The sequence below is a fragment of the Capricornis sumatraensis genome, chromosome 1 (genome assembly GCF_032405125.1).
Source record: "Capricornis sumatraensis isolate serow.1 chromosome 1, serow.2, whole genome shotgun sequence".
NCBI classification, from domain to species: domain Eukaryota; kingdom Metazoa; phylum Chordata; class Mammalia; order Artiodactyla; family Bovidae; genus Capricornis; species Capricornis sumatraensis.
Window position 1 is genome coordinate 216,094,301 of NC_091069.1, and position 27,012 is coordinate 216,121,312.

Consider the following 27,012-nt stretch of genomic DNA (forward strand, 5'->3'; position numbering starts at 1 on the left):
TACTCAGGCTTCCTCTCGGGTGTCTATCTTCTCTCTCCTGGAATATGATTCCTCGGCTGCCCTGCACTATGGAACATACAGGGTCCCACATGGAGGCCCACCTCATTTTCTTCTCAGCCCGACAGTGGGCAGCAATGAGACAGAGAGAGAGCATAAATGAACCTCTTTCGTTGTAAGATTGCTGACCGTCAGCTTGGGGCAGCTCAGAGCCCTGCACACTCTTGATCAGAGCATCTGTCCATTCGGCTATCCCAGGTGTGGTAGTTCTCTTACAGTTCTAAGTTATGGCAGTGAACTCGTATAGACTTCATGCTACCATCAGTTTGGAAGAGCCTGCAGATTCTTTTACTCCTGCTCTCCTGACAGAAAAAGATGATGATGATGGTTGGAGTTTCACTGACAGAAAGTCCTTTTAACCCTATAAATCAGCCCTATTAAATTACTCCTCGTTTGCCAAAACATGATTTGTTCACAAATGACAAATAGCGAGAATAATGTGAACGTGTCCCAGGATGTCTGTTTGGAAGCTGTGACAGAATGTATTTTCCAAGGGCGTCACACAAGATCTACTTTTTTATGTGATTTTCTTATGATGTGATGTTGATACTTTTCCAATTAAGAGGGGATGTCTATATTATTATCCCTTGAATCTTGGTGTCCTGGGACTGTGGCTGAATAATATTATGTGACTTCCAAGGCTAGATCATAAAAGATACAACTTACATTTTCTTCTCTTGAAGTGCTTTCTCCTGGAATCCAGCCACTGTACCATGAGGAAGTAAAGGGGCCGCATGTGGGAGATCCAGCCCATAGCTTCAGCTGAGACCCCAGCAGACTACCAGTTTTGACTGCCTGACATTTGGGTGAACAAGCATTCAGACAATTATAGCCCCCAGCTGTTATCACAGTCTTCCCAGGTGAAGCTTCAGGCATTATGGGGCAGAAAAAAGCTGTGACCAGTGTGCCTTGTCTGTGTTCCTGACCCACAAAATCTCTGAGTATAGTATAACTTTTGTTGTTTTAAGCCACTAAGATCAGATGGCTTCTTATGCAGTGATAGATAGATAAATGACAAAGATGCTTGTTTCTTGTTTATAAGATAATAATAAAACCTAATGTTTATTAGTTCTGGCAACAGATGAGAAACTTACAGTACTTTCTCATTTAATTCTTAACAACGAGCCCTTGAAGTAGGTATTACTTATGAATCCCATTTTGTTGATGAACAAACCAATGAATAAATGCATGGGCACAACTTCATGGAACGCAGATGTGTTTTATATTTTCATAATTAGTGCCATGTTATCCTTATTAAATATTTCTCTCCTCTTTTTTTCTATACACCAATGATATGGGATCATTCAATGCAGAATAACTTTGTTTCGTTTGAACTACTTTTGGAAAAATCCAAATTCAGAGTAAATGAAGTAAACCTATGAATGCAAACTCATAGTTTGCATTTCTTACTAGAGACATTACAAAGCAAGCTAATGGGAAAATCCTGGCAAATACTTTGCTCATGGAGAATAGTATAATAAAATGATTTCTACAAAGAATATAAACCACAACATTCTATTCTAAATGATGTATAGCTGACCTTCAACATTGTATTAGTATCCAGTTCATAGTACAGTGATTCAGTATTTCTATATATTACAAAATGATCACCACAAGTCTAGTTACCATGTTTCACCATACAATGATTTGCCGATATTATAGACTATATCCCTGTGCAGTACATTTCATTGCTGTGACTCACTTATCCTGTAACTGGAAGTTTGTATCTCTTAATCTCCTTCACTTATTCTCTCACCTGCCCACCTCCTCTCCTCTGTCAACATTTGTTTTCTGTAACTATGAGTCCATTTCTGCTTTGTTTGTTCAATTTTTCTTTTTCAGACTTCACATATGAGTGAAATCATATGGTGTCTGTCTTTCTCTATCTGACTTATTTTACTTAGCGTAATACTCTCTGAATCTATCCATGTTGTTGTAAATGACAAACTTTCATTCTCTTTTATGCCTGAGTGTGCAAAGAACTGACTTGTTGGAAAAGACTCTGATGCTGTGAGGGATTGGGGGCAGGAGAAAAAGGGGACGACAGAGGATGAGATGGCTGGATGGCATTACTGACTCGATGGATGTGAGTTTGAGTGAACTCCGGGAGTTGATGATGGATAGGGAGACCTGGCGTGCTGCAATTCATGGGATCGCAAAGAGTCGGACACGACTGAGCAACTGAACTGAACTGAATTGAATATTTCACTGTGCAAATATGTCATATCTTCTTTATCCATTCATCTACTGATACACATTTGAGTTACTTATAACTTAACTATTGTAAATAATGTTGTAATGAATATCAGTTCAGTTCAGTTCAGTTGCTCAGTCGTGTCCGACTCTTTGTGATCCCATGGACTGCAGCACACCAGGCCTCCCTGTCCATCACCAAGTCCCAGAGTTCACTCAAACTCATGTCTATCGAGTTGGTGATGCAATCCAGCCATCTCATCCTCTGTCATCCCCTTCTCTTCCTGCCCCCAATCCCTCCCAGCATCAGGGTCCTTACAATGAGTCAACTCTTTGCATGAGGTGGCCAAAGTACTGGAGTTTCAGCCTCAGCATCAGTCCTTCCAATGAACACCCAGGACTGATCTCCTTTAGGATGGACTTGTTGGATCTTCTTGCAGTCCAAGGGACTCACAAGAGTCTTCTCCAACACCACAGTTCAAAAGCATCAATTCTTTGGCGCTCAGCTTTCTTCACAGTCCAACTCTCACATCCATACATGACCACTGGAAAACCATAGCCTTGACTAGATGGACCTTTGTTGGCAAAGTAATGTCTCTGCTTTTGAATATGCTATCTAGGTTGGTCATAACTTTCTTTCCAAGGAGTAAGCGTCTTTTAATTTCATGGCTGCAATCACCATCTGCAGTGAGTTTGGAGCCCTGAATATAGGTGTGCATATATCTTTTCAATTTAGTATTTTTGTATTTTTGGAAAAATACCCAGAAGCAGAATTGATATATCATGGTAGTTCTCTTTGTAATATTTTCAGAAAACTCCATGGTGCCTTCTGTAATGGTCATACCCAAAAAAGATGTCCTTTTCATCATAAGAGACTGGAATGCAAAAATAGGAGTCAAGAGATACCTGGAGTAACAGACAAATATGGCCTTGGAGTACGAAATGAAGCAGGGCAAAGGCTAACAGAATTTTCCTGAGAGAATGCACTGGTCATAGGAAACATCCTCTTCCAACACACAAGAGGAGACTCTACACATGCACATCACCAGATGGTCAATACTGAAATCAGATTGATTATATTCTATGCAGCCAAAGATGGAGAAGCTCTACACAATCAGCAAAAACAAGACCGGGAGCTGACTATGGCTCAGATCATGAACTCATTATTGCAAAATTCAAACTTAAATTGAATAAAGTAGGGAAAATCAGCAGACCATTCAGGTATGATGTAAATCAAATCTCTTATGATTATACAGTGGAAATGACAAATAGATTCAAAGGATTAGATTGAATAGACAGAGTGTCTGAAGAACTATGGATGGAGATTCATGACATTGTACAGGAGGCAGGGATCAAGAACATCCTCAAGGAAAAGAAATGCAAAAAGGCAAAATAGTTGTCTGAGGAGGCCTTACAAACAGCTGAGAAAAGAAGAGAAGCTGAAGGCAATGGGGAAAAGGAAAGATACACCCTTTTGGATGCAGAGTTCTGAAGAATAGCAAGGAGAGATAAGAAAGCCTTCATCAATGATCAGTGCAAAGAAATATAGAAAAACAATAGAATGCTAAAGACTAAAGATCTCTTCAAGAAAATTAGAGATGCCAAGGGAACATTTCATGCAAAGATGGGCACAATAAAGGACAGAAATGGTATGGACCTAACAGAAGCAGAAGATATTAAGAACAGGTGACAAGAATACACAGAAGAACTATAAAAAAAGATCTTCATGACCCAGATAACCATGATGGTATGATCACTCACCTAGAGCCAGACATCCTGGAATGTGAAGTCAAGTGGGCCTTAGGAAGTATCACTGAACAAAATTAGTGGAGGTGATAGAATTCCAGGTGAGCTATTTCAAATCCTGAAAGATGATGCTGTGGAAGTGCTGCCCTTGATATGCCAGCAAATTTGGAAAACTCAGCAGTGGCCACAGTACTGGAAAAGGTCACTTTTCATTCCAATCCCAAAGAAAGGCAATGCCAAAGAATGCTCAAACTACCACACAATTGCACTCATCTCACATGCTAGCAAGGTAATGCTCAAAATTCTCCAAGCCAGGCTTCAACAGTACATGAACTGTGAACTTCCAGATGTTCAAGCTGGATTTAGAAAAGGCAGAGGAATCAGAGACCAAAAGACAGAGGAACCAGCCAAAATCTGCTGGATCATTGAAAAGCAAGAGAGTTCCAGAAAATACATTTCTTTCTTCTTTATTGATTACACCAAAGCTTTGACTGTGTGGATCATGACAAACTGTGGAAAATTCTGAGAGAGATGGGAATACCAGACCACCTGACCTGCCTCCTGAGAAATCTGTATGCAGGTCAAGAAGCAACAGTTAGAACTGGACGTGGAACAACACACTGGTTCCAAATTGGGAAAGGAGTATGTCAAGGCTGTATATTGTCACCCTGCTTATTTAACTTCTATGCAGAGTACATCATGTGAAATGCTGGGCTGGATGAATCACAGCTGGAGTTAAGATTTCCAGGAGAAATATCAATAACCTCAGATATGCAGATGATACCGCATACCACCCTATGGTAGAAAATCAAGAAGAACTAAAGAACCTCTTGATGAAAGAGAAAGAATAAAATGGAAAGCTGGCTTAAAACTCAACATTCAGAAAACTAAGATCATGGCATCTGGTCCCATCACTTCACGGGAAATATATGGGGAAACAATGGAAACAGTGACTGACTTTTTTTTTTAGGGTTCCAAAATCACTGCAGATGGTGACTGTAGCCATAAAATTAAAAGACGCTTGCTCCTTGGGAAAAAAGCTATGACCAACCTATAGTGTAAATGAGGTCCCTCAGTCGTGTCCGACTCTTTGAGACCCCATGGACCGTAGCCTACCAGGCTCCTCTTTCCATGGGATTTTCCAGGCAATAGTCCTGGAGTGGATTGCCATTTCCTTCTCCAGGGGATCTTCTTAACCCAGGGATCAAACCCGGGTCTCCTGCATTGTAGGCAGATACTTTACTGTCTGAGCCACTAGGGAAGTCCAACCTAGATAGCATATTGAAAAGCAGAGACATTACTGTGCCAACAAACGTCCATCTAGTCAAAGCTATGCTTTTTCCCAGTAGTCGTGTATGGATGTGAGAGCTGAACTATAAAGAAAGCTGAACACTGAAGAATTAATACTTTTGAAATGTGGTATTGGAGAAGACTCTTGGGAGTCCTTTGTACTGCAAGGAGATCAACTCAATCAATCCTGAAGGAAATCAGTTCTGAATATTCATTGGAAAGACTAATGCTGAAACTGAAACTCCAATACTTTGACCACCTGATGTGAGGAAGTTACTCATTAGAGACCCTGATGCTGGGAAAGATTGAAGGCAGGAGGAGAAGGGGATGACAGAGGATGAAATGGTTGGATGGCGTCACCCACTGGATGGACATGAGTTTGAGCAAGCTCTGGGAGTTGGTGATGGACAGGGAAGCCTGGTGTGCTGCAGTCCATGGGGTCGCAAAGAGTTGTACACGACTGAGCGACTGAACTAATACCAATTTACATTCCTATCACCTGTGTATGAGGGTTCCCTTTTCTGTACATCCTCACCAACACTTGTTATTTGTTGTCTTTTTATAATAGGCATTTCGACAGGGAAGGAGGTGATATTTCATTGTGGTTTAGATTTACCTTTCCTTGACAATGAGTGACATTTGACCTCTTTCCATATGGCTATTGGCCATATGTATGACTTTTTTTGAAAAAATGACATCTATTCAGGTCCTCTGCCCACATCTAATCAGATTGTTGTTAAGCTCTTCGTATAGTTTGGATGTTAATCTCTTATCAGGCATATCATTTTCAAATTTCTTCTCCCATTCAGTAAGCTGCCTGCTGGTTTTATTGATAGTTTTCTTAGCTGTACAAAAGTTATTTTAGTTTAATGTAGTCCTATTTTGCTGTTTGGTTTTTTGTCTAAGATGACATATACAAAAAAAAATAGCTAAAACATGTGAAAGTGTGCACCACTTGTGTTTTTTTACTAGGATTTTATGGTCAGGCCCTACATTTGTCTTTTATTCACTCTGAGTCTATTTTTGTGTACGGTGTGAGAAAGTACTCCAATCTGATTCTTGTACATGTAGCTGTTCAGTTTTTCCAACACCATCTATTGCTGAAGCTGTCTTTCCCACATTGTATATTCTTGCTGTTTGCGGTAGATGAATTAACCATATAAGCATCATTTACTTCTGGGCTCTTTACTCTGCCCCATTGACCTATGTGTCTGGTTTTCTGCCAGTACCATGTTGTTTGACGACTGTAGCTTTATAGTGTGGTTTGAAATCAGGGAGCATGATCCTCCAGGCTTGTCCTACTTTTTTCAAAACTGTTTTCTTTGTTTAGGGTCTTTTGTGTTTCCATACAAATTTTAAAATTATTTGTTCTAGTTCTATAAAAAAAAAAAGTCACTGATATTCTGATAGGGATTGAATTGAATCTGTAAATGGCCTCAAGTAGTCTGGACATCTTAACAATATTAATTCTTCTACTCCATGCGCATTGGTGAGTCTCTCCATTTGTTTGTATTGTCTTCAGTTTCTTTCATATTCAGTGTCTTATAGTTTTCCCAGTACAGCTCTTCTACCTCCTTGGTTAGATTTATTCTTAGATATTTTATTCTTTTTGGTGCAGTTATAAATGGGATTTTTTCTGAATTTTCTCTTTCTGTTAGTTATTGTTACTGTATAGAAACAACAGATTTCCGTATATTAATTCTGTATTCTTCAAATTTACTGTATTCATTTATTAATTCTAATAGTTTTTTGGTGACATCTTTCAGATTCTCTACATACATCATGTCATCTGCAAAAACTGACAATTTTACTTTTTCCAATTTGGGTTCCTTTTTTTTTCTTATACATTTGCTGTGGCTAGGACTTCCCATACTATAAAAGTAGAGTAGGCATCCTTGTCTTGTTCCTGATCATAGAGGAAATGCTTTCAACTTTTCACCATTGAGTGTGATGTTAGGTGTGGGCTTATTATATATGAACTTTATTATGTTGAGGTATGCTCCAGTATTCTTGCCTGGAGAATCCCAGGGACAGAGGAGCCTGGTGGGCTGCCGTCTATGGGGTCACACAGAGTCAGACACGACTGAAGCGACTTAGCAGCAGCAGCAGCATATTCCGTTTATACCCACTTTGTTGAGTTTTTATCATGGATATTGAATTCCTCTGTATCAAGTACTCTTGATCCCTTATAGTGTGTTCTTCATTTCAATTATTGCATTATTCAGCTTTGTTTGGTTCTTCTTTATATTTTCTAACTTTTGTTAACCTTCTCACTGCATTCATCCATTCTTTGCCCCGGTTCATTACTTTTTAATCATTACTTTTATCTCTTTTTTTTGGCAGATCACCTATCTCCTCTTTAATTCCTCTTCTGAAATTTTAACTTGTACCTCTTTTCAGAATTTATTCCTTTGTTGCCTCATTTTGCCTAATTCTCTCTGTTTTTATTTCTCTGTATTAGATAGGATAGTTACATTTCCCAATCTTGGAGAAGAGGTCTTATATAGGTCCAGTGTGGCCCAGCAACACACTGTTCTCTGGTCTCCAGACCTATATGCTCTAGGGGACCCCCTATCGGCTCTTCTGTTGTAGCAAAGCCAACTACTGTGGGCATGCTGGTAGTCAGGGCTGGCCCCTGGCCTGGTTGGATAGCAGGCACTTCCTCCTGGGGTGGGGAGTACTGGTCCACTGGTGGGCAGGGCTGTGTCTCAGTGCTGCTGGCTGCCGTGCCTGGCATCACACACCTGTTTTGTTATAAGGAGCTCACAGAGCTCTTCTAAGTAACTATCATCACTTGTTAACCATAATTCTGTCTCTATTTTGAAGGTTTAGAGTTGTGTAATTGAGTTGTACAGAATCAGACACTCAACAGGAGGATAAGGAATAGTACTACTTGTACTTCCTAATCCATGTTCTGGCCTCTCTATTTATCTAACTGCAGTTATTTAACTCATTTGTTATTAATTTTTTAAGCTACAAATACCTATTATACACCAACACTGTGTCAGACACAAATCCCAAAGTGATGAAGAAGTATTTTTGAAGCATTAATTTATTTATTTTTAAATTTTGCTGTCTCTTTGTTTTAGCTCTTTCCCCCAGTTCAGGTAGTTAAGTTTTTCTAGATTCATAGATTAATGGAAATTGTATGAAATACAAAACAGAGAAAATAGTGTCCCTTTGCTTTTGAGTTTCAGAAGATTAGGCCCTCAGGGGAAGAGAGAGAGAAACTCAAAAGTTAGAGTGAGGCTTCTATCTATCCCTTCCCCTACTCCTTCTAGGAAAAGGTTCTCTGAATTGAGAGAAGAGTTGAAGGAAGGTAATGAAAGTGCAGACGCCTGTGGGTCCTGCCTGGAACAGAGGCCAGTGCCTATCCCCAGGGACACCCATGTAATCACCCTACAACTTGGGTGCAACCCCAGGGAAGTGCATCAGGGGCCACCTTGAATTAGATTCTGTTTGCCTGCCTTGGGAGAGTGGGAATTTGTGAACAAAAATGAATTTTTAAAATAGCCATATTTTTGCACACTAGTGTTAAGGACAGTAATTTTTCTTAACCAAACTAGGTTTGGAGATTACATCTTTGGAGAGGAACATAATAAATAAGCAAGCAAGTAAAAAATAAAATAACTATCGAATGTGAAAAGCACTAGGAAGGAAGTGAATAGGATGATACAGAATAATCAGGAGATCTGCCTATCTAGGATGTTGAGGAAAAGCCTGAAAGAACAGCCAGCACAAGACCCTGAGATGTAAAAAAAAATGTTTGGCTTGTTCTGTACTCCAAAGAAGTCCAGCTGTGTGGAGTGAGGATTGGGATAAAACTGGGCAGGTGGCCAAGGATCAGAATAGAGGGACTTGTGGGCCATGTTATAGAGTGGGGTTCAATTTTATGTGCAATAAGATGCCACTGAAGGGTTTTAAGCAGGGAAAATCAGAGTCAAATCTATAATTGAGATTTAAGAAAATGAATCAGGCTGTTGTGTGGGGACTGGACTGTTGGGGAGAGGGACAAGAATGGGAGTGTGGCACCAATGAGAGGCTCCTACAGTGGTCCAGATCAGAGATGATAAAATCTTTAATTAAAGGGGAACATGAAATGCAAAGAAAACGGTAAGAAAAATATAAGATATATTTTAGATATGGGATAAGGAGATCTGACTAGGGCATCTGACTTTGGGAAGAAGCATGAGTGGGTATCAGGATGACTTCTAGGTATCTGGCTTTAATAACCAGGGAGATGTTAGGGGCATTTCCTAAAATGGGGAGTAGGAGATGCTGGAGGATGGGGATACCTTTTCTGTGTTATCGTGCAAAATCCATTGTTCCATTTAGATCTGTTCACTTAATAGAACAGGAAATCACCCACATGGAGTTGTCAGGAAGGTATTTAGGTATGGGGTTCAGAGGAGAGGTCTGAGGAGATGAAATTTTGAGAATCATCACTGTATAGAAAACGAAAGTGTTAGTCACTCAGTTGTGTCTGACTCTGCGATCCCATAGACTGTAGCCCACCAGGCTCCATCCATGGAATTCTCCAGGCAAGAATACTGAAGTAGTAACCGTTTCCTTCTCCAGGGCATCTTCCTGACCCAGGCATCAAATGCGGGTCTCCCGCATTTCAGGCAGATTCTTTACTGTTTGAGCCACCAGGGAAGCCCTCATCAACTTTGTAAATGCTCTTCAAAATCATTGACATATAGAGATTGATTAGGGATAGAGGGTGATAGAGAAGAAAAGCGGGCATAGAACTGAGCTGGATTCCCACATTTAGAGGTCTGGCAGGTAAGGAAGGCCTTTAAACTAAAACAGGTATTCATAGTTCTTTACTCTTCATGATAGCTCTGCTTGATGAAGAGTGCAGCTGACAGGGAACCAACACAAAGCAGCCTATTCCTCACATATAACTCCCTCCTCCTAAGGCTCTGACAAGTCTCCTCCACTATTAGTTTCCTCGGCTGCACAAAAAGGCCCCTGTGGTAGCAGCCACCACCTTCCTTACAAGATTTGGCGAGAAGTGTCAAGATGGAATTAAGCTCAGGCACAAAGATTTACATCCAAATGCCAGCCATTTTCTCAACCCTTATGAATAGCCCAGACTTTGTATTTTAGGCCTCTAGAAATACTAATAATGCACACGAAATCAAAATCATCATTCATATTATTAACAAGCATTTTTGAGTAATGTTTTGAGTAAGTGCCTAATAAAGTTTAAGAAATAAAAGTAACTCATGTTTATTAAAGAGGAATTACTAGGTCTCCATTCATAAGCTTCAATATCCTGCTTAATGGATTCCATACAACATAACATAGAAACTTAGTGAATGAATTATGGAGAAACAGTCCACAAAAATTATACGGTTTCCTTTTCTTTCTTTTTTTTTTTTCACTGTTGTTCCCCCTCCATGAAATAACAATGAGGAGTGTAGCTTGAATAAAGCCATTTCTTACAACAGAATGAAAGCATTAAGGTGACACTGGTTGTATTTTATAGCTGCTTGGCAAAAACTTCAAAAGCTTTATGGTCAGAATGTGCCCCCTAGTGGAAGATGTAAGTAATAAAAAGCGGAGAGGAAACAGAACTGTGCTGAAGATCTTGAGAGAGTTGAGGGTGAGGAGAGGCCTGAGGATCCAATGAATAAAATGCTTGTTGACCACTGTTGGTAAAGAGTTGTGTAAAGAAGAAGGCACTTCATCTAATAAGGAAATGAATGTAGCCAAGTGGAAAGAAGAGCCTGGGGCAATTAAGGCTGCAGCCTTAGGTACTAGAACATTTGAATCATTTATGATGAATTATAAATGAAGAAGCCACTGAATGAGGCCTTGAAAAGCGGTGGAGAAGTGTGTTGTCCCAGAGCTCAGCCTGCCCCAGTGCAGATCTTGGCTCTGTGCGTAGCCTTGTGACTTTAGGGAGTCACTTGCTGTCCTCTAAGCTTCAATCAGCAGATCTTTAAAGGAGAGTAATCACAGCGCCCTCGTAGGTGATGGCTGCTGTGTAGGTGAGGGTTGCTTTAAAGGGCAAAGGAGACAATGTTTAGAAAGTGTTTTAGTGTAGGGACTGCTGTACTGCAATAGCTGTGGCTGTTACCTACCAGGGGTGCATTTAAAATCAGGGACAGACATTTGCATTTCTGTTTTTAAAAATGCCTTCCAGATACAGACATTCATCAACTACAGAGGGAAGCTCTGGGGCTCTGTGAAAGCTGTCAGACCTGAGACCTTGGACTCATTCTGTAAGATACCTGGATTCAGTAAACCAGGTTGCACTTGCTCCTCTGCCATGAGTCTCAGAACATTATCCAGACACATTTGGATTTGTATGAGCAATTTGATTTTACAGTTTTACAGTTGAGGTGAAGTCAGTCAGTTGACTGACTGGATAGTTGACTGAGCAGGGCTGGTGGGATGGGTGAGGTGGGACAGAGGCCAGCTTGCCGTGAGTGACAGCTGAAGGGGGAAATGGAACACCAGCTGGGGTCACGGGAAGGGCACAGGTTTACCCGAACCCAGAAGAGCTGTACTCCAGGGGAACACACAAGAACATTCTCAGGGCAGTAACCCATTTCCACTCAAGTGGTGACATGGTGCCAGTGGGCAAATAAAAGAATAGCAGGTTATTACAGGAAGTTTTCTGGGTTTTTGCAAACTTGCTTTACACAAACATAAAAAGTGTTTGTTTTTCAATTCCCTCAAATATGCTGCCAAAAATCCAGGTATTTGAAAAGGTCAAGAAGCACTGGTACAACTAAGAATCTCTCCCTTTGAAGCAGGCTTCAAGGAGCCATGCTCATGGGCGGAAATGCCCACTTCGCTCACCCAGTTAAGGGGTCCACAAGCTGGGTTTTAAATATGAATTGGTGCAGTAGTCATCAGATGGGAAAGTCCATTTCAGTTAACTAACAGTCGGAAATTACCAGCCCTTTTCCTCACTTTACATCAATATAAAGAGTAAGTTTCTCTTGTTTTCTCAAATCACAAAATGACAACTCAATAAGCTTTGGAAATTAATTCACTCTAGTGAATGTTATGAAATGAAACAAAACCATCTTAATGATTCTAATCATTGACACTGGACTTCCGAGGCTTTCCCTGCGTCTGTGCCATCCTCTGACTTCATTTGGCTGGCCCTCTTGGCTGGCTTCACTCACAGGCCTCTCTGTTGCACCTATAATCCCTGTCCTCATTGGCTATCTTCAGTGCCCACCTAACCAGTTCATTCCTCTGGGTTGCTCACACTTTTACCCTTTTTTTTTTTTAATTGAAATATTGTTGATTTACATACTTCAGGTATACAGCAAAGTGATTTGGTTATATGTATTATATACATATATTCTTTTTCATATTCTTTTCCATTATAGGTTATTACAAGATATTGACTGTCCTGGAGAAGGAAATGGCAACCCACTCCAGTATTCTTGCCTGGAAAATTCCATGGACAGAGGAGCCTGGTGGGCTACAGTCCATGGGGTTGCAAAGAGTCAGACACGACTGAGCGACTAACACACACATGATATTGACTATAGTTCCCTGTCCTATATAGTAGGTCCTTGTTTTTTATCTACTTTGTATATACTAGTATATATATGTTAATCCCCAATCCCTAATTTATCCCTTCCCCTTTCCCCTTTGATAACCATAAGTTGGTTCTCTATGCCTGTGAGTCTATTTCTGTTTTATAAATTAGTTCTTCTGTATTTTTTTTTCAGATTCTGCATATAAATGATATCATGTGATATTTGTCTCTGTCTTGCTTCACTTAGTATGATAATCTCCAGGTCCATCCATGTTGCTGCAAATAGCATTATTTCATTTTTTATGGCTCATATCCCGTTGTACACAGGCACCACATCTTTATCCATTCTTCTGTTGATGGATATTTAGTTTACTTCTGTGTCTTGGCTATTGTAAACACTGCTCCTGTGAACACTGGGAGCATGTATCTTTTTGAACTAGAGTTTTCATCTTTTCCAGATACATTCCAAAGAGCAGCATTGCTGGATCATATGGGAACTGCTTGTTTTTAAAGGAACCTCTATGTGTGTGTTAGTCACTTAGTCATGTCTGACTCTTTGTGACCCCAAGGAGTGTAGCCCGCCAGGCCCCTCTGTCCATGGGATTCTCCAGGCAGGAATGCAGGAGTGGATTGCCATTTCCTTATCCAGGGGACCTTCCTGACCCAGGGATCGAACCCGGATCTCTCCTGCATTGCAGGCAGATTCTTTACCATCTGAGCTATGGGGAAGTCCACAAAGGAACCTCCGTGCTCTTGCCTATTCTTGATCTGGGCTGACAAGCAGTATTGTGAGGGGTGGAGGGAACTCACCAATTGTACTATTTGAGTCCATCATGTATTTATGTTCTCAGAATCTGATCTGGGACCTCAAGGCTTCTTTCAAATATTTCATTAATCTCTCATCATTTCCTCATGTTCCCCGTGATGTCCGAGTCAGACCTGTTCCTCAGCCCTCGGATCCCTTGCCGCAATGCCCCTGCTTCTCACTTGTAGTAAATCATATTCCATCTTTTACTTTTGAAGAAGATCTAGGGTAATTTTTCTTGGTTCATCTTTGACTAAAACTAATTTTTACTGTCATGGTAGACATTTTCTGTGTTTCTTAGTGGGGTGTGGCCCTGCCCTTCTGCCAAGGCTGATCTTGAGCTCGGCTCCCAGTCCTGCCCCCAGAGACATCTATGGCGCTCTGTTCCATCAATTCCCCCCTTTTTTGTTCATCAGTTGCTTCCTTTATGCTCTCTCCTCCTCTATTTCCAACTACACTTCTCCACCATTCACTTTCTACTCTCTTTCAAACTTTCTGAAATAGGTCTCTGTGCCTATTCCTGGTGACTGTGGTCCTTATTATCTAGGCTAACCCTTATCACTATCACGGCACTCTCTTGAGGGCCATTGATGATCTATTTTCAGAACTTGTCTTTCTTAACCTCTCTAGAAAGTACCAGATGGCTGACCATCCTCTTTTTTATTTTCTCCTACCTCTGTCCACATTATTCTGCCTTCTCTGAGTGTTTTCTTTCAGTGTTTCTCAGTGCTTATTGTACATCTCCAATCCATTTTCTGTAAGCTGCTTGAGTACTCTATCCCAAGTGCAGATTTGATCATGTCATCCTTCTGTTTAAACCATTCAAGTCTCCAGTTGTAGGATCAACTCCAAATCTTAAACTGGCTCCTGAGGCTCTGTGCACCTCTTTAGCCTCACTCCTCACTGTTTCCTATCCACTCCCTACTCCACTTGTCCATAACTCAGGCTGCTGCTCATGATGGAACGCTCAAACTCTGCCTTTCCCACTTTGCCTGCCCACATCTCGTATTACCCTCTTTGACGGTCTTTGCCGGTTTTTCATATTTAAGTTTACTGTCATTTCCTCCTAGAAGGCTTGTCTGATGTCCCATGTCTTGGTGGGCTTTCTCTATTATGTGCTCCTGAGCTTGCCTTTCGATAAAGTTATCATGATACATAAGCATCTCTGACCCCCATTATCTCGGATCTCCATAACAAAAAGCCCTGTTTGATTAGGTCACTAATGAATTTCCAGACCTAGCACAGGAAGTGACAACTACTAGAGGCTTAATAAATATTAATTGAATGATCAAGATAATGAATTAAATGAGTTATACAATCCAAATGATAACTAATAGTAAGAAAAGTAGCTAACATTTTCATAGTGCTTACTATGTGTGAGCCATAGTTCCAAGTATTTGAGTACCAAGTACTATTTCAGTCACTTAATTGTTCTAACATTCTCATAATTAGGTAATAACACGTTTTGTTTTCATTTTACAAAAGAATAAACCAAAAGATGGTGAAATAAGTGATTCAAACCAGTGGGTAACAATCTACTGCCTTTGAGCCAAATCTGGCCAACTGCCTGGTTTTGTAAATAAAGTTTTATCGGTACACAGCCATGCCTATTTGTTTATGCCTCTTCTATGGCTGCTTTTTCTCTGCGATCAAAGACTTATGTAATTATGACCAAAACTTGGAGACTACATGGCCTGAAAAGACAAAACTGCTTACTATCTGGTCTTGCATGGGTTCATATGAACCATCTACCCATCTGTGCCATGTGAGGCATGCTGAAAATTATGTTTATTTATGGCATCTTATTGTTTATATACTGAGAACACAACCTTGCTATTCCCAAACATCGTTTTAATTTTTTATTATTGTTATATTTTGGGAGTATTTTACAGCAAAATCTGTTATTAACATTAAATACTTTCCCCTGATGCAGATGCTTTTCAAAACCTGTAACCTGTCTCTTTATACTTCACAGTATTTAGAAATTAAAGGTGCCCATGGCTTCTCTCATCTCTAAAAAATGGATTGACAAATGACGTCTAGAGACCCTGATTTATTTCTGAAGAGTCACCTGAGCATTCAAGTATATCATCTAGGCTAAAACTCAGATCCCTGACCTCTGACACATGCCCTAGTGGTCCTGACCTCAGACTCCCCATTGGCAGGGCACCTTGAGCAACTACTCTGCCTGAAGGAATCGTTTGGAATCAGTGATGTAGAGTCAGAGATAGCAAGGTCGCATTACTTATTTTCCAAATGTATAGAGCCAATTCTAAGCTTTCAACATCAACAGGATCCAGAGAGGGTAGCTAGGACTACTGTTATCTTTCTGCCTGAGCTTGTCTAGAATTACTCCCTGATTTCTGACTACTTTGTTTATCTCATTTATGCATATGTGTATGTGTGTAGTCCCCAGTATCCATGACTAAACCTTAAGCAAATGAGAAAAGTACCTTAAGGTCTTAACTAGGACAAATGATACTATAGTAAATATTGGTTTTGATAATATCTGTGCCCTGGGGTCTGGAATATGAAAATTCCAAATGGTTATTACTCAGATCAATCAGTAGAGAGCACACCAGTGCCTCAGTGGAGCTGCAGAGTTCAATTAGCACACAGGGCATCTACTCCATGCAGCTCACATCACCCAGAACCCTGCGCAGGCAGCACTGTGGTTAAGAATATGTCACAGCAAATCAACAAAATATGCAGTTTGATCAGCACATTCTGAGACATCATTAAAATATGCAACCAGATCCCCCAAGTGCATGAAAAATTAACTAACAAGTTTTGTATCTTGATCAGTTTAATGAGTGAGAAGTCACTGAACAGAAGTGTCAAATTGTACAGTCTGGCAAGGGGGCAGATGATTGTCTGAGAGGAGCTGGGAGGGCCAGAGCTAATACTGTTGGTTTTCAAAATACCAATCCTTCGAATTCAATGTCAGAGAGAGTTGATTAGTAGGAAAATGTTATCCAGCTTGTGTCCAGCAGGATGTGATGACAGTGAGAGCCTTCTGATGTAAATGAAGCACTGATTCTCCCTTTCAGGCTTCAGTAAGTTTTAATGGACTCAGCCATGTGCCCAGAAGATCCTGCCCAAGACATCATATACACATGTGTACAACTAACAGGCAAACCCAGCCTCTTGAAATATATAAACTATTTGACCTTGAAGAGCAACTAAATAGAAAGTGAAAGTGAAGTCACTCAGTGGTGTCCAACTCTTTGGGACCAGTGGACTGTAGCCCGCCAAGCTCCTCCGTCCATGGGATTCTCCAGGCAAGAATACTAGAGGGGATTAAAAAAAACTCTGTAATCAAACTGTATCAGAGATACCCTATGCCATTGAGAAAGAAGTGGGGCTTAATAAACTAGGCATGCCCTGGCTAGAAAGTTAGTGGAGAATCTGAGTAAATTAACCCAAGTGGTTGATGATCACTGAGAAGACATGTGAATTGGATTGTCACTGAAGACTATGAGGTCGGCTGTCATGCTGATATTGGTAGGATGCTAATGAGGAGGTTCACAATCCATTTTCAGCACGGCCACACATGCCTCCAGTGACTTGGCCCTTATATAAACAGGGACTTGGGCACCAGTCTATTAATTCTGCTCTGCTACTTTATCTCGGCTAACTGGCTGGCATTGCAGCTGCAAGAGTGTTGGTTTCCCAGGGCATAAATTTACCTTCTTCTATAATGAGCTAGGCAACAGAGAGGTGGCAATCCCAAATAAAAGACGTAAAGCAAACCCAAATGAGGAACATTCTGCAGACAAAGGAGAAAATTGGCAGTTTGGCAAATGCTGACTTTAGGGCTGACTGCTGGGTAGGGCAGAGGAGGTAGGAGAGAGACATTTATTTTGTCTTCCTAAATTTGATTAGATTTCACCAAAGAACAGCATATGGACATACCCAGAATGATTTGGGGTCAAATGTAGTATATGGATAAACATTTTAAAATGGTAATAGTTACCATTTTAACATGATTTTATGTTCATGAATATTAGATAAAATAGATATAGCATATCAAACTCATGATTTGCCTAGCATTATTTCTTAGAGTGAGGTAAAGATACCAAAAGTGAGCCAAATTAAAGCAATTTTTAAGTATACTATGTATACAACAAGACATGAAAATACCACATATACAAGAAGACATGATAAATGGATATGTCAAAAATCATAAAAAGCTTTTCAAATGGTTGAAGTTTAGGAAAATTTGGGCTAGAATTTTTTTTTTTTTTTGGTAAGACAGTTTCATGTAATTCAGCCTAAAAATCAGTTCTGTATATTTTTTGAAAAGGTGTATATTTCTGTTTAAAATGGTTTTAAGTAGAAAAGGAAGACCAGAGGGCAGGAATAAACAAACCACAGAAATTAAAGAAGGATTTCAAAATGTGTCACTTATCCCATTTTCATTGTTTCATTCGTTAAATGGGCCAATGGAAGTTCTCCGGCCATAAGCCAGGAAAAGAAGATTAAGGGTTAACAGGTATTTTTTCTACCATGTGTTTCAATGGCGCACAGTATACATGGCTCAGTGCTACCATAGGAGCCACACCCAGGTCTGCACAAGGGCCCTGGGAACCTCTATGAATCTCTCTTAGATCAATCAGAAAATGTAACTTTAACAAATTTATAATACACAGATGAAAGTGAAGTTGCTCAGTCGTGTCCAATTCTTTGCGACCCCATGGTCTGTAGCCTACCAGGCTCCTCCATCAGTGGGGTTTTCCAGGCAAGAATACTGGGGTGGGTTGCCATTTCCTTCTCCAGGAGATCTTCCTGACCCAGGGATTAAACCTGGGCCTCTCACATTGTAGGCAGACGCTTTACCATCTGAGGCACCAGGGAAGTTCAATACACAGATGAGGGGATCTGAAAACAGATCATGGATTTACTTATTACCTCACTGTACAGAAACACTTTTCCTGGCATTTTGCCAAGAGAAATAGCAACAACCTCAGATATATAGAGATATCACTCTAAAGGTAGAACGTAGGGAGGCACTGCTGCTGCTGCTGCTGCTGCTAAGTCGCTTCAGTCGTGTCCTGACTCTGTGCAACCCCATAGACAGTAGCCCACCAGTCTCCGCCGTTCCTGGGATTCTCAAGGCAAGAACACTGGAGTGGGTTGCCATTTCCTTCTCCAATGCATGAAAGTGAAAAGTGAAAGTGAAGTCACTGAGTCATGTTCAACTCTCAGCGACCCCATGGACTGTAGCACACCAGGCTCCTCCGTCCATGGGATTTTCCAGGCAAGAGTACTGGAGTGGGATACCATTGCCTTCTCTGAGAGGCACTAAAGAGCCTCTTAATAGGGGTGAAAGAGGAAAATTAAAAAGCTAGCTTGAAGTTCAACAATCAAAAAACTAAGATAGTGGCATCCAGTCCCATCACTTCATGGCAAATAGAAGGGGAAAAAGTGGAAGCAGTGACAGATTTTATTTTCTTGGGCTCCAAAATCACTGCAGACAGTGACTGCAGCCATGAAATTAAAGGATGCTTGCTTCTTAGAAGAAAAGCTATGGCAAACCTAGACAGCATATTAAAAAGCAGAAACATTACTTTGCCAACAAAGGTCCATATAGTCAAAACTATGGTTTTTCCAGTAGTCATGTATGGATGTGAGAGTTGGACCATAAAGAAGACTGAGTGCCAGAGAACTGATGCTTTTGAATTGTGGTGTTGGAGAAGACTCTTGAGAGTCCCTTGGACTGCAGGGGGATCAAACCAGTCAACCCTAAAGGAAGTCAATCCTGAGTATTCCTTGGAAGAACAGTTGCTAAAGATGAAACTCCACTACTTTGGCTCTCTGATGGCAAAGAGCTGACTCATTGGAAAAGACCCTGATGCTGGGAAAGACTGAGGGCAAAATGAGAAGGGAGTGGCAGAGGATGCAATGGTTAGATAGCACTACTAACTCAATGGATATGAATCTGAGCAAACTCCGGGAGACTGTGGAAGACAGAGGAGCCTGGTATGCTACAATCCATGGGGTTGTAAAGTCAGACATGACTTAGCGACTGAACAACAGGGACAAAGTAAGAAACTCAGATCAAGAACACACCCTTGCGGCACTAACACATTAGTGAACTATCGTAAGACCATTAAAGTACTCTTGGATTACTGAAAAATAACTCTCAATTATTAAAAAATGTTAGTTAAGATTTTATTATAAACTATAGAATATATAAAAAGTATATATGCTATGTACACATATAGTGGCTCAGATGGTAAAGAGTCTTGCCTGCAATGCAAGAGACCCAGATTCAAACCCTGGATTAGGAAGATCCCCTGGAGAAGGAAATGGCTACTCCAGTATTTTTGTCTGGAGAATCCCATGGACAGAGGAGCCTGGAGAGCTACAGTCCATGGGGTCACAAAGAGTCAGACATGAGTAGGCAGCTGACATTTCACTTTCATAGCATGTATCAAAAGTATATTTTTAATGTATACATGTATGACAAGGATACACATAAAAACATATGTATGTATATTTCTTAAATAATGGTATACATGTACCCTCCAGCCAATTTCAGTTAAGTTCAATTCAGTCACTCGGTCGTGTCCAACTCTTTGTGACCCACGAACTGCAGCACTCCAGGCCTCCCTGTCCATCACCAACTCCCAGTTCAGTTCAGTTCAGTCTCTCAGCTGTGTCCGACTCTTCGCGACCCCATGAATTGCAGCACGCCAGGCCTCCCTGTCCATCACCATCTCCTGGAGTTCACTCAGACTCACGTCCATCGAGTCAGTGATGCCATCCAGCCATCTCATCCTCTGTCGTCCCCTTCTCCTCTTGCCCCCAATCCCTCCCAGCATCAGAGTTTACCCAAACTCATGTCCATTGAGTCAGTGATGCCATCTAACCATCTCATCCTCTGTCGCCCCCTTCTCCTCCTGCCCTCAATCTTTCCCAGCATCAGGGTCTTTTCCAAAGAGTCAGCTCTTCACATCAGGTAGCCAAAGTATTGGAGTTTCAGCTTCAACATTAGTCCTACCAATGAACACCCAAGTCTGATCTCTTTTAGGATGGACTGGTTGGATCTCCTTGCAGTCCAAGGGACTCTCAAAAGTCTTCTCCAACACCACAGTTCAAAAGCATCAATTCTTCAGTGCTCAGCTCTCTTTATAGTCCAACTTTCACATCCATACATGACTACTGGAAAAACCATAGCCTTGACTAGATGGACCTTTGTTGACAAAATAATATCTCTGCTTTTTAATATGCTGTCTAGGTTTGTCATAACTTTCTTTCCAAGGAGTAAGCGTCTTTTAATTTCATGGCTGCAGTCACAATCCGCAGTGATTTTGGAGCCCCCAAAAATAAAGTCAGCCACTGTTTCCACTGTTTCCCCATCTATTTCCCATGAAGTGACAGGACCAGTTGCTGTGATCTTCATTTTCTGAATGTGGAGCTTTAAGCCAATTTTTTTCACTCTCCTCTTTCACTTTCATCAAGAGGCTTTTTATTTCCTCTTCATTTTCTGCCATAAGGGTGGTGTCATCTGCATATCTGAGGTTATTGATATTTCTCCCAGCAATCTTGATTCCAGCTTGTGCTTCTTCCAGCCCAGCGTTTCTCATGATGTACTCTGCATAGAAGTTAAATAAGCAGGGTAACAATATACAACCAGTTTAAGAAGTGGAAAATGACTAGTATTCCAGAGTTTCCAGTGTGCCCTGCCAACAGCAACCCCTTCCCTTCCTGTCCCCAGATACCAACTTGACTGTTTCACATTGATCATTCCCTTGCCTTTCTTTATAATCTTACTATATGTGCATGTACCCCAAGCCATATTTTATCTAACATTTCCTGTCCTTCATTGTATGTTAAAGAAATCACATTGTATGGATTTCTCATATCTTGCTTTTCTTATTCAATATTATGATTTTAATATTGACACGTGTTAATATGCATTCAATTCAGTTCAGTCCTCAGTCGTTTCCGACTCTTGCAACCCCATGGACTGCAGCACACCAGGCTTTCCTATCGATCACCAACTCCTGGAGCTTTCTCAAACTCATGTCCATAGATTTGATTTATTCATTTTCACTTCTGTGTACTTTCCAGTGAATATACCACAATAATCTATTCATAATATTGTATGTGGATATTTCAATTGGTTTCATTTTTTGTTATTATGAACAATGCAGTTTTTACAGGTCCCCTGGTATTCATGGTCAGGAACTTCCCTTGTATATACCCCTGGTATTCATGGTCAGGAACTTCCCTTGTATATACCTTCCCTTGTATATCCCTTGTATATACCTGGAATTGCTAGATCCTGAGTATATGTTTTCTCACTTCATAAGACAATGTCACATTGTTTTTCCAAAAATAGTTTTGATCCTTGTTGGTTGCACCATTTGCAAAAATTTTCTCCCATTCTATGGGCTGTCTTTTTGTTTTGTTTATGGTTTCCTTTGCTGAGCAAAAGCTTTTGAGTTTAATTAGGCTCCATTTGTTTGTTTTTGTTTTTATTTTCACTACTCTAGAAGACATTGAAAAAGATATTGCTGTGATTTACGTTAAAGAGTGTTCTGCCTATGTTATCCTCTAAGAGTTTTATAGTATCCAGTCTTATATTTAGCTCTTTAATCCACCTTGAGTTCATTTTTGTGTATGGTGTTAAGGTGTGTTCTAATTTCAGTATTTTACATGTGGTTGTCCAGTTTTCTTAGGACCATTTATTGAGAACCTGTCTTCTCTCCATTGTATAGTCTTGCCTCCTTTGTTGTAGATTAATTGACCATAGGTGCAAGGGTTTATTTCTGGGCTTTCTATACTGTCCCATTGATCTATATCTCTGTTTTTGTACAAATATGATACTATTTTGATGACTATTTCTTTATACTATAGCCTGAGGTCAGGGAGCCTGATTCCTCCAGTGTCTGTTTTTCTTTCTCAGGATTGCTTTGGCTATTCAGGGTCTTTTATGTCTCTAAACAAGATTTTTTGTTGTTGTTCTAGTTTTGTGAAAAATGCCATTGTAATTTAAAAGGGATTGCAGCATATCTGTACTATCTCGGGTAGCAGAATTGTCATTTTGACAATATTGATTCTTCCAATCCAAGAACATGGTCTATCTTTCCATCTGTTTGTGTCATCTTTGGTTTCTCTCATCAATTTTACAATTTTGGAGTACAGGTGTTTTGTCTCCTTATATACATTTATTCCTAGATATTTTTTCTTTTTGATGTGATGGTAAATAGGACTGAAATATCAAAAAGGCAAGTTAAAGAAATGAAACAGATTTAATCTCCAAAATTTACAACCATCTCTTGGGTCTTAATATCAAAAATAAACAACCCAATCAAAAAGTGGGAAAAAGACCTAAATAAACATTTCTCCAAAGAATACCTTAGTTCAGTTCAGTCCAGTCATGTCTGACTCTTTGTGACGCCATGAACTGCAGCACACCAGGCTTCCCTGTCCATCACCAACTCCCAGAGCTTGCTCAAACTCATGTCCATCCAGTCAGTGATGCCATTCAACCATCTCATCTTCTGTTGTCCCCATCTCCTCCTGCTTTCAATCTTTCTCAGCATCAGGGTCTCTTCCAATGAGTAAATTCCTCACATCACGTGGTCAAAGTATTGAATTTTCAGCTTCAGCATTAGTACTTCCAATGAATATTCAGGACTGATTTCCTTTAGGATAGACTGGTTGGATCACCTTGCAATCCAAGGGATTCTCAAGAGTTTTCTCCAACACCACACTTCTAAAGTATCAATTCTTCGGTGCTCAGCTTTCTTTATAGTCCAACTCTGACATCCATACATGACTACTAGAAAGTAATGTCTCTGCTTTTTAATACGCTGTCTAAGTTGGTCATAGCTGTTCTTCCAAGGAGCAAGTGTCTTTCAAGTGCATGGCTGCAGTCACCATCTGCAGTGATTTTGGAGCCCAAGAAAATAAAGTCTGCCACTGTTTCCATTGTTTCCCAGTCTCTTTCCCATGAAGTGATGGTACCAGATGCCATGATCTTAGTTTTCTGAATGTTGAGTTTTAAGCCAACTTTTTCACTCTCCTCTTTCACTTTCATCAGAGGCCTTTTAGTTCTTCTTCACTTTCTGCCATTAGGGTGGTGTCATCTGGATATCTGAGGTTATTGATATTTCTTCCAGCAGTCTTGATTCTAGCTTGTAATTCATCCAGCCTGGCATTTCACATGCTGTACTCTGCATATAAGTTAAATAAGCAGAGTGACAATATACAGCCTTGACGCACTCCTTTCCTCATTTGGAACCAGTCTGTTGTTCCGTGTCCAGTTCTAACTGTTGCTTCTTGATCTGCATACAGATTTCTCAGGAGTCAGGTCAGGTGGTCCAGCATTCCCATCTCTAAGAATTTTCCACATTTTGTTGTTATTCACAGAGTTAAAGCTTTGGCATAGTCAATAAAGCAGAAGTAGATGTTTTTCTGGAACTCTCTTGCTTTTTCAATTTGATCTCTGGTTCCTCTGCCTTTTCCAAATCCAGCTTGAATTTCTGGAAGTTCATGGTTCACAAACTGTTGAAGCCTGGCTTGGAGAATTTTGAACATTATTTTGCTAGTGTGTGAGATGAGTGCAATTGTGCCATAGTGCAAGATGTGAGAATGTTGGATCTCACCAAGAAGAATACCTAAAGGTGGCCAAAAAGCAATCACAAGAAGCTCAACATTGCTTATTATTAGAGAAATACAAATCAAAACTATGAGATAGCACCTTACTCCAGTCAGAATGGCCATCATTAAAAAGTCTACAAGCAACAAATGCTGGAGAGGGTGTGGAGAAAAGGGAACCCTCCTACATTGCTGCTGGAAATATAAATTGGTACAGTCACCGTGGAGAATAGTATGGAAGTTCCTTAAGAAACTAAAAATTGAGCTACCATATGATCTGGTAATCCCACTCCTGGGCATATATCTGGAGAAAAGCATGGTTCAAAAGGATCCTTGCACCCCATTGTTCACTGTAGCACTGTTTATAATAGACAAGGATGGAAACCACCTAAATGCCCATTGACAGATGAATAGATAAAGAACATGCGGTGCATATATACAATGGAATATTCCTCAGCCATTAAAAATGAAATAATGCCATTTGCTGTAAACAGATGAACCTAGAGATTATCATACTAAGTGAAGTAAGTCAGACAGAGGAAAGAGAAATATGTGATATTATATGTGCCATCTAAAAAATGATACAAATGAACTTATTCATAAAAGCAGACTCACTGACCTAGAGAACAAACTTATGGTTACCAGGGGAAGGAAGGAGAGGGAGGGATAGATTGGGAGTTTGGGATTGACATGCACTTACGTCTATATTTAAAATAGATAGTCAACAGGAACCTACTGTATAGCACAGGGAATTCTGCTCAATACTCTGAAATAACCTAAATGGGAAAAAATATTGGAAAAGAAGAGATACATCTATAAGTGCATCACTTTACTGTATATCTGAAATTAATACAACATTGTTAATTAACTATACTTCAATATAAAATAAATTAAAAAAAAAGTTTTATCCACTTAAACTTCCACTATTTACAGTAGCAACAAAGATAAAATGACTGGATCTTTATATTATACTATATACAAAAATCAACTCAAAATAGATTAAAGAATGAAATATAAGACCTAAAACTATAAAACTTCTAGAAGAAAACACAGGGGAGACTCTTTTTGACATTTGTCTCAGCAATAACTTCTTGGGTATAATACCAAAAGCACAGACAATAAAAGCAAAAATTAATAAATGAGACTATATCAAATTAAAACATTCTGCACAGCAAAGGAAACAATCAGTAGAAATAAGAGGCAACATATGAAATGAGAGAAATATTTGCACACCATATATCTGTTAGGGAGTTAGTACCCAAATACAGAAGCAATTCCAACAACTCGGTAGCAAACCTCACCCTCGAAGGAAAAAGCAGGGGACTTGAATAGACATTTCTTCAAAAAAGAAATATAGAGGGCCACCAGGAATATGCAAAGATGCTCAGCATCACTAAGCATCAGGAAAATGCAAATCAAAACTACCATGAAAATTTTCACTGCCTGTAAGGATTGCTACTTCATTACCTGTGGGGATCTAAATTGCTGCAGCCACTATGGAAAACAACATAGAGTTTCCTCCAGAAATTAAAAATGGAACATATGACCCAACAATTCCATTGAAATCAGAATTACAAAGAGATATCTGCACTTCCATTCTCACTGCAGCATTATTCACAATAGCCAAGATATGGAAAAAATCTAAATGTCACTGAAAAAATAAAGAAAATGCAGTGTATACATACAATAAAATAACATTTAGCCTTAAAAAAATAAGAAAATTCTGCCATACATGACACCATAAATGACCTGAAGGACACTATACTAAGTGAAATAAGCCAGTCACAGAAAGACCAATATTGCATGATTCCTTTTTTGTGCGGTATCTATAATAGTCAAACTCATAGAAGCAGAGAATAGAATGGTGGTTACCAGGGCCAGGGGCAGGGGGAGTGGGGTTGTTGTTCAATGGATGGAAAAATTTTTATACAAGATAAACAAGTTCCAGAGATGTGCTGTACAACACTGTTCCTATAATTAACAATACTGTGTTGTGCACTTAAATTTTTTTGTTATGAGAGGAGATCTCATGTTAAGCATTCTTACCAAAAACAGCAAAACCAAAAACAAAGTGAAATAAGGAACCTTTGGGGAGTGATGGATGTGTCTATTACCTTGCCCTTGACTATGCTGATATTTTCAAAACGTAGATGGAATTTTACATGTAAGTTACTGTCTAATTCTGAAGTTTACATGGAAATTCAAAGGGCTGAGAATAGCTAGAATAATTTTGCAAAAGAAGAAGATGGGGCAACTTACACTGCCAAATGTGGTAATTAAGACAATGTGTTATTAGTGCAAACATAGGCTATATATTAAAAGAAGAAAACACAGAATTCAGAAACAGAGCATTCCCTAGGAGCATATGGTACAGGTGGAGATGGCAGTGCTGGTCACTGAAGAAGGGATAAACCCCTAAGTAAATGGCACCAAATTTCTGGTTGACTATATGAGGAAAAATAAAACAGATCCCTACATACCACCACACACAACTATCAATTCCTTGTGGATTAAAAACTTAAATGGAAATTGAAATTTTAAAACCTTTCAGAAAACAGTAAAAGAGAATGTATTTATGATCTCAGTGTACAAAAGAATTTCTTTAATAAGATACAAAAAGCATAATGCATAAAGAAAAAGATTCGTAACCTTTTGTTTTATTTATTTTGGCTGCACTGGATCCTCTATGCTTCCCGAGAGCTTTCTCTAGTTGTGGTGAGCGGGAATTACTCTCTGCTGTGGTGCATGAGCTTCTCGATACCGCGACTTCTCTTGTGGAGCGTGGGCTCTAGGC